The sequence below is a fragment of the Amblyomma mixtum genome, chromosome 4 (assembly GCF_055824585.1).
Source record: "Amblyomma mixtum isolate Tamu chromosome 4, ASM5582458v1, whole genome shotgun sequence".
Classification (NCBI taxonomy): Eukaryota; Metazoa; Arthropoda; class Arachnida; order Ixodida; family Ixodidae; genus Amblyomma; species Amblyomma mixtum.
The window spans coordinates 44,506,862-44,519,691 of record NC_143015.1 but is presented as its reverse complement, the minus strand read 5'-3'; the positions used below and the strand labels follow the sequence as shown (position 1 = coordinate 44,519,691).

The window sequence follows — 12,830 nt, the reverse complement described above, 5'->3', positions numbered from 1 at the left end:
AGCATCCTCTTGGTCAGCTGAAAGTTGGCAACTCCTCCAGCCGCCATTACGGCGTCATACATGATTCGCTGCGTGACCAAAGATTGCTCCTTCTGATTTTCAACAAGACATTGCTTTGTTAATAGAAAATCCCCGCTCGCAGACGCATTTCCGTGCGAAAGAGAAAGAATCATTTTCACAAATGTGAAGAGTTCTTTGTTCGAACCACGGATGCCTGCCCAAAGGGCACCCAGCCGATGCGTGCTCCTATTGAAATTATTCAATGTCGTTGCGTCAAGGCTAGGGAGCATACATGCTTGTAGGACCGCATCGCCTGGTCAACTTCTGTTACCGTCATCCATTGATGCTCAGTTAGTAAAGTGCATCAGTTAGATGCCATTCCCCGAGATCGGGAATCAGTGTGCACGCGGGAACCAGAGATCATGATCACCTCGTGAGCTTGAACCTCGACGGCGACCTCTCCACGATCTTTTTTGGCGCAGCTCTTCACGAAAGTGGCGCAGTCCTTTCTGAACCCTAAGATAGCCGAATCTGAAAGTTCCGGGCCTTTCGGAGTGCATTCTTCGTAGCAAACCCAAGGTCAACCTTGGGCGTCGCAAGTACATTCGCAGTCAGGTCCATGTCCACCTTGATCAACTTCAAAGGACTGTCCACTGCCATTATTACTTTTTTCTTCACTATTCTACTTATCAGTGATCGTAGAACCTTCCTTGTCGATGCCTCCAAGCTTTTCTGTTATATAGTGATTAAACTGCTTCATTGCAGTCTCAATGTGTTCAGACTGCAGCCCCTTATTTTGGAGGTGTTTCTTGAAACAGTCTGGAAGATAAGTATAGAAGGAAGAGGTAAATCTAAAATTGTAAGCTGATTTTTTGCATGCCCTAGGCACTACAATGCTGACACTCGACCACTTCGTCAGTTCATCAAAAGAAAACAGCTCCTGAGTATCCTCAGTGTTTGCAGAAGAGTATGTCACATGGTCATTTGTTTTTCTCGTGCACAAACCCCTTACATATGCATCGCTGACCCCCCTCCCACACCCCTATATCTGCCTCGTGCGGTAGAAGCCCAACTTGTGGCCCTTTGTTCAACTGATGCTTCAGAGCCTTGAACCTTATTTCTTTTGAAGGAGTCACTCTTCAGCTACAGCAAAAGCTAGCAGCTTTTACTGTAGCCTCACCACAGGCCTTTCAGGGAGCTTTTGACAGCTGTGACACTGTCACATTTCCTCTTACCAGTCCATGTGTTTGCTTTTTCAAATGATTCCTGATGCATGTGATGATATACGGTACATCACAGATAAAGATTTTCTGCGAAGGCTCCCAGGTCAGGGTGCTCGATATAGTTTCATGGTGACATCATGTTTCCCAATATTCCGAGGTTCGTCCACATTGAACGGTTGTTTCCAGCTCCATTGCTTACAACCGCAAGCACAGGCATTATGCTTGCAAAGCTGCAGCACAGCACTCAGCATAAGCTTTGCGAGGATCCGTCCAGGTGCTGCTCCTCTTGTGGCAAAACATGCCATAGGCTGAACCCAGCCCTCAAAAAGTGGCACAAACATCAGTACCAGGGTTTTGCTTCCAGTAACATCTGTTGTCAGGTTAGCAGCTGTGATTGTGATTGGTAATCCTATTGAGGTTCCAAAAATTTGCTTGTATACCAGAAGCAGAAACGAAAGAGCTTACTGACCTCGTTGACGTTGAATGGGTGTGCAGACAGAAAATGACAGGTCATTCTTCATGAGCTCTACACAGTGTCCATAGCAAGGTTGGCTGGACTACTGATGAACAACGAACAGACACTGAAAAGCATGAGCGCCCTTTTTTGTCCAAAATGATGCCCTTCACTTCTAGGATAGAGCCGTGCAAAATCTTAATGTGTGCCACTGGCTTTCCCGCCAATTGGAGGGATATGGGAGAGACCGCTGTCTTGCTGTGGGCACAGCTAGGGCGGTGATGAAGATACTGAGGTGTGTCATGGTTTTCATATGTTTACATTTTACCATCAATCATGAGCACTTGGTCTATGAAATTTGTTACTTTTCATTACTATCTTATCATGTAACCTACTACTGTTGCTGCAGCTGCTGAATGGGGGCTGCAATATTTTAAAAAAAATAAACAATAAGCTTTTTGTACCTTTTGGAAGGCTGCCATCAAGTGCTGCCTGTCATTTTTGGCCACATTGCTCTGAACAGACGTGAGCCAGCACCATTCAGCTTGGAGCAGTGAAACTGGCACAGGAACTGTTGCGCTGTAGGCCACGTCTCACTCAAGGCGTCCTTCTCTAGCCTGGAGTTATCAGTCATGGATGATGTAGGGGCCTGCAACCAGAGGACACACTGTAAAAATGCATGTTGGCAAGAAATCCAAGCAAGATATGTAAGAAAAATGTCAATTTGTCAACAAAAATGGCATCCCTTCTAAAAACCAGATGGCGCCACACTAGACTGAAGTTATCGCTGCATTTCCGGTTGCATATGTGACAAAATGCGAAATGTCCCCTAAATATATGTTCAGTATATGTTTAGCTTGCGTGTGCCATTCTAAAACTGCCTAATGTTCCTTCAGTACTCGGTACGTAAACAGTGTCTATGCTCTTTTCCAACTATATTTGCATATGCCACGAGGAGACAAGTAGACAGCGAGGCATGGAGGAGCATATTTAACGCACTTTTCTGATTGGCTGAGGAGGTCTCTAGCTTCTATAGTGCTTAGAGGAACTTATGAGATGGAGTATAGTGTACTGCCATGGAAAAGTGTGCCAGACTTCTTTCCAAAAAAATTGCCAGAAAGTTTGTGTAAACTGGCGGCTTAATATGGAGCACAGTGTTCATTTGCTGCCATTGTCGCCTAGCTGTTCATGTTCTTTCACTATTATTAATACGATATATAAGCAGCATTACCTCAGAAATGTTTCCTGCCACTTGTTCTTATTGATTAGACAAGACCATGTACCTGTCTCCTTCCGAAGAACAGAGGGCATTGTTTCTGAGCAGGTGGAATGCTAGGCTTTAGCCCTCCTTGGTTTGAGAATTTGGCACAGCTCCAGGCTTGGTTGCAGTGAGTAGCACAGTAGCTGTGCTTTTCATGGAGTCGCATGTGCATGATGCTGTGTAGTCCCCAAAAATCATCCCTTGGGCCGAAGGTATGTTCTGAGCACGGCACATTGTCGGTGTGGTGACAACCACTGCCCCGCAGAAGAGAGGGCATTGTTCCTTGAGCAGGTGGAATGCTAGGCTGTAGCCCTCCTTGGTTTGAGAATTTGGCACAGCTCCAGGCTTGGTTGCAATGAGTAGCACAGTAGCTGTGCTTCTCGTGGAGTCGCATGTGCATGATGCTGTGTAGTCCCCAAAAATCATCCCTTGGGCCGAAGGTATGTTCTGAGCGCGGCACATTGTCGGTGTGGTGACAACCACTGCCCAGCAGAACAGAGGGCATTGTTCCTTGAGCAGGTGGAATGCTAGGCTGTAGCCCTCCTTGGTTTGAGAATTTGGCACAGCTCCAGGCTTGGTTGCAGTGAGTAGCACAGTAGCTGTGCTTCTCGTGGAGTCGCACGTGCACGATGCTGTGTAGTCCCCAAAAATCATCCCTTGTGCCGAAGGTGTGTTCTGAGCGCGGCACATTGTTGGTGTGGTGACAACCACTGCCCAGCAGAACAGAGGGCATTGTTCCTTGAGCAGGTGGAATGCTAGGCTGTAGCCTTCCTTGGTTTGAGAATTTGGCACAGCTCCAGGCTTGGTTGCAGTGAGTAGCACAGTAGCTGTGCTTCTCGTGGAGTCGCACGTGCACGATGCTGTGTAGTCCCCAAAAATCATCCCTTGTGCCGAAGGTATGTTCTGAGCGCGGCACAATGTCGGTATGGTGACAACCACTGCCCAGCAGAACAGAGGGCATTGTTCCTTGAGCAGGTGGAATGCTAGGCTGTAGCCCTCCATGGTTTGAGAATTTGGCACAGCTCCAGGCTTGGTTGCAGTGAGTAGCACAGTAGCTGTGCTTCTCGTGGAGTCGCACGCGCACGATGCTGTGTAGTCCACAAAAATTATCCCTTGTGCCGAAGGTATGTTCTGAGCGCGGCACATTGTCGGTGTGGTGACAACCACTGCCCAGCAGAACAGAGGGCATTGTTCCTTGAGCAGGTGGAATGCTAGGCTGTAGCCCTCCTTGGTTTGAGAATTTGGCACAGCTCCAGGCTTGGTTGCAGTGAGTAGCACAGTAGCTGTGCTTCTCATGGAGTCGCATGTGCACGATGCTGTGTAGTCCCCAAAAATCATCCCTTGGGCTGGAGGTATGTTCTGAGCGCGGCACATTGTCGGTGTGGTGACAACCACTGCCCAGCAGAACAGAGGGCATTGTTCCTTGAGCAGGTGGAATGCTAGGCTGTAGCCCTCCTTGGTTTGAGAATTTGGCACAGCTCCAGGCTTGGTTGCAGTGAGTAGCACAGTAGCTGTGCTTCTCGTGGAGTCGCACGTGCACGATGCTGTGTAGTCCACAAAAACAGAATAAAATTGAACTACTTGAACATCGGCGAAGAAAGTTTAGGTTAGAATTTATTTCTCTCTTATTACATAACAAACTTGGTTTGGATCCCTCATTATGGTGGCTAGAGGGGGAGCTGAGAGCAACGGCCGCCGCTGAGTGCAGCACGCGATCATGCCTGCAGCGGCGGCGCTGCTGTCGACACTCAGATCGCGCTCGCCGGCCCGCCCAATGGCCCGCCAGCGCAGCGCGCTCCGCGAGCGAGGTAGTTTTGCTTACTTTTGGCGTCGAGGGGCATGTGCTGAAGAATTTGTGACGCTGGCACACCGCAGGAATATAAAATGCTAATAGCCGACATGACCAATACATTTCACCAGGAGGATAACAATTAAGCTAAGCATTACACATAAACCTAGACGCGTGAGCCGGCACTGACGAGTAGGAGGCACTTACCAAGAATTCTTTATTTGCAGCTATTTTTTTTCCGTGAAAGGTAGCAACAAGTTGTTGCAGGACAACACCCTTGTTTCGTTCTCAGGCCGATAAATGCACACAGAGCCTTTGCAGTACAGCACGCAAGATTTTATTTCAGAGGCGGACACGTACGCGGGCAAATGCAGTCGGTAAGGGCTAACAGGTGATGCAGTAAAACAAAACAAAAAATAACATACCATGAAAGTGACAACAGACTTCACGTTACGCGCCTCAGCTTGAGGTGCCGCATTCTCTGCTTCTTTCCCTCTCGAGCCTTATTCTCAGCTTGCACCAAAAAATGCAGCCTCGTAAGAGCGTAGAACTTTACAACGCTGTTTGTTGTTTCTGTGCTGTGCTTGTCACAGCTAACGATGCTTATCCTGTTGATTGCCAAAGAGGAGATCAAATTGATCACACTGTTTGCCTTCAGCCTGTTCATACTGAAGCAGTGCGTGAAGGAGTCCTCTAACTTTACTATCAAATTCTGAAGCTCTTATTCAGACGGGTACAGTAGCCCTCCCTTGTCAACTTCTTTGGTCAGGCAAGCTACCTTGGGAAGTTCAGAGCCAGCTGGAAGGAGCAATGCTCTCGAGCACTCGTCGCGCTTTGTTTTGCTTAGCATTTTGCGAGCAACATATCCTGCGGCATAGTAAGCAAGCCGTGAGTCACTCCTTTTTAACACAGCCGCATCATGATCACTAAGTAGGTCGCATGATTCTAGTACCTCGTGAACCTCATTCAGCTGATCAAGCTTTGCATGGATTTCTCCAGGTCTCTCGCTACTTGCAGAGAGCAGGCTCTTCATCAACGAGGGCGGCACATTTCTATTTGATGGGGCCTTTGCTAGGCTACAAAATGACAAACAGTTAACTGAAAGCAGGAACTGTGTAGGCGTAGGGTGGTCATTGTTCCCTGACATTTGCCTGAGAATACAGGACAAATTTTTCAATCGATCTTGACTCATTCTAGAGGTCATTAGGTACTTGTACCCAGTGTTCGCTGTGAGGTAATCTAAGAGGGATATTGTGCTTGAAAGCGTGACGCGAAACCCTTCAGCTGTGCCTCGAGTATGAAAGCCTACCTTCCCTATTCATGCTTCCCAGGTATCTATGTAGGCTAGGAAATCTTTCACCTCGGCATGACTTTGAGAACCTAAGCGCACAGCACCACGACTGCACCTAGATATCATAGCTTCAATAAGCTTAGACATCCGCCTCACAAACGATGCTGTTGCTGCACTGGAGCCTGCACCACAGACTCGTTCAATGTCATCCTGGTACGTAAAAAGCCCTCGCAGTACCTCATCGCTGAATAGTGTAAAAGCAAAGTTGACCTTCATTTTTTCAAATTCATTCGGCTCGATGACTGCCCTTGTAACACGTGGCATTGCTCTTAGCCTCACAATGTCCCTATTGTCTGACTTCCACGCCTCTCTTATCACATCCATTCTGACATACCCTTCTGGTGTGCGAAGACCCCTCGACACAACAGAATTATGCACACACTTAACGAGATGGGGAAAGTCTGACAAAAAGTGTATGCTCTTTTTGTCATCTGCAGGGTGCTTGATCTTGCAGACTGTTTTCTTGGCAGTTCCTCGATGCCAAACGCTCGCCACATGCTCCTATTCCAGGATGCTGCATCTGTGGTAACAAAGTCAATGAACATGCCCGACTTTTCAGCTCTTATTGTGACATCGACTACAATTTTCGAAAGAATGTCTGCTTTGATGTTGCTGTGCGAACCAAAGGTGGCAAGGATCTGCTGAAAATTACCAGAAAATGGCTTAAATAATACCACGAAACCGTGGTCACAGGTTTACATGCTTTGGTCCGAGGAAGTGTATGTTCCTAGATCAACGAAGCCTTCAATAAAACCACCGCTGGTCACCTTCAGGCTTTCTGAAAGCTTCATTTCATCTATTATAATTCCACCATGTCTCTCATACTCCTCCATATTCTTGGTCTTTTCAGCAATTGGTGCGAACATATTCTCATTGAGGCCAAAAGAGCTCTTATAACCTTTCATGTACTTATGCAGGCAGCTTTTACTAGGGAGTACCATTATCTTGTGCTTCCGGATGTACTCATATAGTTTGGGGCTCCTTGTTCTCATTAAGATGCATTCCAATAACAGTGGTGGAACTGGCTTCTTGTAGCAGCTTTTGTAGCAGAAGAAATCGCAGTTTGTAGCAGCAATTTTAAGTTTTGTAGCAGGAAAAATGGCATTTTGTAGCAGTATTCGAGCTTTTGTAGCACAAAAAAAAAGCTTCGTACCAAAATTTTGATGCCACAAAACAGTTATTTTAAATAAAGAAGCATTGTTGTATTTCTGGAACAGGCATTTGCTCAGACGTTTTTAGCAACCACAGCCATGCAAGAGCAAGCTTCAATCCCAAATGCAGTTTAAAGTGCTTGCTTCCTTAAAAAGAGCCGAAAATAAGGAAAACAGGAGGTTCTCCTAAAAACACTGCCGTTTTTATTCAGAAGAGCGACATAACGAGATGCTCAACAGAACTATAAAAAATGATACCGTTCTTAAAACAAACTTTCAGGTACTATTTCTTCCCTTTACTTGATGACTCCAGCTTAGAGACAGTGCCGCTGCGAGCTTTTCCTGTCCATTCTTCAGAAGGGCTTGTCCACTCTCAACGTCTGCAAAATTTTTAGACTTTACACCTTTTGTGAAAAGCAGCTCAGCATTGGTGATCATTTTCCTGGCCAGTCTGATCTCTTCTTGTACCTTCTCTTCATTCTGACCTCTTTTCTGGGTGTCTTTGTCCTGTACATCACAGTCTTTTTTCGCTTGTTTTGCACGGGTCTCTTCTGCTGCATCCGCCTCCAACCGTTGCAGCTGACGCTTCCGTGATCCTTCCACCGCTCTGATTAATCCTTGTGTCATAGGAATGGCAGCTGGATTTCGGCCGAACCTCTGGGAATATGTCATGACAGACCGAAGCCCATTTACACTTTCTATTGAAAGGGATGATCGGTCTCTCAGCACTCGCCGATTTTCACTGAAGGCCCTCTCTAAATCAGCATTGCCGTGCGAGAGGCACAGAAGTGCTTTTACGAGTGTCGCCAACAAGGGATATTTTGGAGCCCCATCTTCGTGCCTGAGGTCGAAAATTTTTTGCCAGAAGTCATCAAGTGGTTCAGACTGTGTCTGGCTAATATCTTCTGTGGCACAGAGACTAAACTCATCCATCAGGGCGGAGACTTCGTGTGCTGCGATGACCTGTGGCAGTTCCTTGGCCAAGCTCCTCAGGTACATAGTAGACATTTCTTCTTTGATGTGGCTTGGATGTATGCATATGAGGTTCCTTAAGACAACATTTTCCAACGGCAGCCTTGAAAGAAGGTAGCCAGCTGTCTTTATATAAAAACTCCTTGTAGCAATTCGGAACTGCCGCTTTTCATTTGGAGTCCAGTCAGTAATGGCAGCTTCAGTGTCTGCACCAATTTCTATCTTTTCCCTCCAGTTTGCTGAATTCTGAACATCAACCGTCTTCAACTGTGCACCAGACTTATCGCGGTATACTTCCGCACGCAGAAAGCGACTAAGCACTTTCTTAATTAAGCTTTCCATTTCGGAAAAAAGAATGGGCACAAGGGGCTCTGTCCGCTGGAACAAACACATGAATCCTGTGAAGAGGTCAACAGAGTTGCGCAAGAAAAGTGCCTTTGGAAGAAGACTCTTGTCACTAAGGGACATTCTAAGCCGTGTATAAAGTGTACCAAGGCGAGGCTTCTGGTCAGACATAACTACAGCCTTTACTGCAGGAAACTGCTGTATGAAGCCGTCTAATGCAGGTCCAAGCGTAAGCCAGCGTGAGCTTGCATGGCGAATGAGAACGCTCTCTGGTAGACCACAAACATTTTGTTGCGCTTGCAGGCATGCACTCTGAACTGCAGAATTTTTTAAGTAATGGTAGCAGTCTAACAGAGCAGCCTCTACCTCGCTGCCAAAAACAGCTAATTCCTGTCCAAACGCATTATGTACCTTGTGTAATAAGCATTCACCAATATCTAAAATTGCTGTGTTCATTTGATCTTTCAGCTTTTCTTCAGGCTCTTCATAACGTTGGGTCCGTCACTATAGAAGCACAGCAAGTTATTGTTTGGAAGATCTTGCATGGCCTCCATTACAGAAGAAAGCAAAACATCTGAAGTTGCAGAACCCAAATAAAAAGATTTGAAGTGGCCAACAACAACTTGCTTCTGACGCTCTGAGAAGAATCTAACCAAGACGTCTAACTGTTGGCAACGCTGCTCCGGCAGTGGTGTCTCATCAATCTGTATGGTGTAGAAGGTCTTTCCCTTGTTCAACTCTTGCACTACGCTATCTTTGAAATATGGGCCTAAACCATCAATAATATATGACAATTTCTTTCTTCCACAAGAAAAGTTTTTCACAACAGCCGAGTCTGGAAACAATAGGGGGAAAACTGCAGAGGCTGTGTCTCCCCAGCTGTATGGAATGCCAGAGAGTGCTACTCCAAGGGCGAAGTAGGCATCGGCTACAGTCACGCGGTCAGCCTCAGATATTGCTGTTTTTGCAGCAAAGCAGACGTCAACTTGACTCTGAGAAGTGGTAGGTCGATGCCGCTTTCCATTGGTTCTGTGTTTTTTACAGGTCTCCAAGTGGCGCTTACTTGTAGCATGTCTCTTCACTGCAGTCACACCATGCTGCGAACAGTTTATGGTCGCATTGCAAAAAATGCAATAGGCTTGGTGTTCTTTAATTCCTCGTTTGCACCAAGTTCCAATGAGATCTCCATTGGAGTTGGTTTCTTCCAGCCACTTCGAGCTGAAAGTGCTGCTGCGGCCTATGTGAATGAAAACAAAGACATAACTCAGGAACACAACGCCTAAGAGATGATTTTAAGCACAAGCACATAAGTAAGCACATGCTTATTTATGTTAGGGCCTATTCACATTTGCAAATCACACAAGTTTTGCAACCACTCTGGTCTAAAAGCAGCAGTCGCACGCCAGTCGCTCTCTGCACGATTTTTCTGGCATGCGACTGATAGTCGCTTTCTGGTGAACCAATCAGCGATGCCCCTGCTCTAATGCACAGTTGTCCGCAGTCGCGATGTTGGCACTCGTTCCAACAGTCAATGTCTAATTGTGCAGAGGCAAAGCCACGGCATTTGGGGCAGGGAAAACGCGTGTGAGAGACTAGAAATGAAAACACACATTAGTAATACTACTCATCCTGCCCTCGCAGCACTGGAAGTAGGCGGCTAGCATATGCCCGGCCACTTGCCATGAACGAAGGCACGGGCGGATTAACCAATGTTGCCCGTACCTCTCTGCATGCGTTTGAAGTGCTTGTACGGAAGCGGTTCAAGTGAAAGCGGCCGCGACATCCTCCAGTTTGCTCAGGCCGTCATAGAACGATCGTGAAAAGCGACTAATTAGGCTACTTTACAACACAAAGCGCCAGCGCGGGAGACGCTGTCGATGCAGACGAGCCCCTCGAAAGTGCGCTCACAACGTCGTTCCCGATGGTTCTCACTTGAAACGAGAAAGCGACCGCGCAGTCGTCTTGCAAGTGTGAATGCACCATTACACACGCGAAATCGCGTGCACGAAACAGGCAAGTCAGCCTGAAAAGTACCAAGATAGTTGCAAGTTCAGGGAAGTTAGGAAAACCCATGACTTTCGGATATTACATCGAAAGGCAAATGCGTGGCACGAATTCAATAGCAAACCATACACACATGGTTTTCAAAATATGAATATTCGCACACAGCTATCCATGAGACTGGTGGCAGCTAAACATAGTAAACGGCCAGCTTCTCATAGCCTATCACCAGATCGAATCCCGGCCGAGGGGGCTGTATCCAATTAGAGTGAATGCAAAAGACGCGCCCACGTTAAACAACTCCAGGTGGTTAAATTCCAATGGCACCAATAGCTTTCTTCTTTCACTCCCTTCTCCAACAACTCTTCTACCACGCTTCTGTCAACACGCTAGCCACCTAGAGCGAATTAGAAGCCGGCGGTTTGCTTCAGTAGCTCCCACTGCAGTCACACAGACATTTTCTGCCAGATATAAGTTAGTCATAAGTTTTGTTACCTTTCAGCTTTGACAAAGACATCGAAGACGTGAAGTGTCCATCCACACAGGCAGTGCGCTGACAGTGGTCCCTTTGTTCACCTTCGGTTGCAAAGCAGCGATGGCGATGTGGCTGCCGGCAGACATCAGTTTTGGTTTCACGGAAATGAGTTTCGGTTTCGTTCTCGGCAGAGTTATTGGAGTTATTAAAGAGATATTTCGGCGCAGGCGTGGCGCAAAAGTAGGCAAAAAACCGATTTTGTAGCAGCATGTAGCAGGATTTCTCATTTGGCGCAGCAGTTCCACCACTGCAATATCCACTCTTGGCTGTACGTCATTCCCTGCGTGCTTTTTCTCTTCGACGCTTGAAAGTATGCTCCAACTTGCTGCCGCTGCTTTCCAGGTAGTCCACAGAGGCTCTTTTCCAACTTCCCAACAGAAATAGCGGCATTTTCTTCTTTTATTGTTGTCATCATTGTTTTCAGCTTAGAAACCTTTGCCTTTTCACGATGCAGCTGTAGGTTACAGCTGACAAGTTTCTTTGACGCGCTGGAAACAGGAGTCACCCTCGCCTTCCTCTTCTTATAGCAAGCTTGGTTTACCAAAAGCTTCCGCAGGTACCTGCACTGAATGCATGGCCTTTCGTCTCGTGTCACCCCTCGACAGCCCTTGCTATGCAGCTTGTTTCCGTGCAGTCTGTAATTTACTTGCCTACGACTTTGAAGCTGTTCACTTGGCGCCAAACTCTGCTCAAATCCAGGACACGCAATCATTCGATCGACCAGCTGAAGCAAGTTTTCCACACCTTGTGGGTCAAACGCGTTGACTTGTTTCAATGAAGCGCTTTGCACGAACACAGCACAGTGATAGTGTGTATCCTCCACTGAGCACTACACTAGCTTTCGAAAGCACACGCTGTCACCAGCCCGCGCACAAACACTAAATGCAAGTGACTTGGACGCTTCTGCGACAATGTTTCTCGATTAGTATTCACTCGGAAGATTTTCACCTGTCAACTTGTCCAGCTTTTCTCGGGTGCACGCGTAATGAAGAGCTGTGCCATCTGAAGCAGCGTCTTCAGCTGATGCAGCATCCGGGGTGCTCTCAGCCTCGCATGGAGTCCCGTTGCTTCCTTTTCTTCGTTTGCCGAGAACTTCTCCTCTCGATGTTCTTGAGTGCCTCTTCTCAGGCAGCCTCTTCGAAAGATATGCTGGAGTGTTGGGAAACAGCGTGGGCACTGCGTCGTCAGTCAGGCATGGCCGGCCGCGAGGTATCGTTACGGTCTTGCCATTCACAACGTGGGTATATTCGCGCACGATAAACCTTGGCTCGAAATGCAATTCACACAGCACAGATGTCTTCCCCAGGGGTCTGTTTGCACGTGGTACCGCACGCTGCCACACTTTCAGTCTTTCTTCGTCGCTCGGTGCAGCGAAAGTGGAGAGCTTCTTGCCCTTGTTTCTGACTGAGACATATCCTGACGTGCACCCAGGCGCAAAGCAATGCGTTTGGCGCTTGGCACGTTTCTCCATTGTCGCCTGTCTGCTCAGAACATATTGCTGTTACAACAGGCAACGGAATCGGAAAAAAGAACTGCAGCTAGCAACACAGCGAGAAAGCTTCGTGCAGCACAAATGCAGAGCTGATCCACGCTCACACGCAAGCTGCGCACACCAGCCGCAAATAGGCATCTAAGATGCGACGCGCACGCCACCTCTCAGTAGCATGAATGACTGCGGCAGACGCTCGCTTGCGCGGCCCGCTGTGATGATCTCACCTCCCCCTCTAGCCACCGTACCCTCATCATAC

The 12,830-nt window shown here is 47.4% G+C and overlaps 1 pseudogene; it reads right to left on the bottom strand.

Annotated features, from left to right (window-relative positions):
- Positions 1-3,016: 3,016 nt before the first annotated feature.
- LOC149346364 (uncharacterized) lies at positions 3,017-12,553 on the bottom strand (annotated as a pseudogene).
- Between the last annotated feature and the right edge of the window lie 277 nt (positions 12,554-12,830).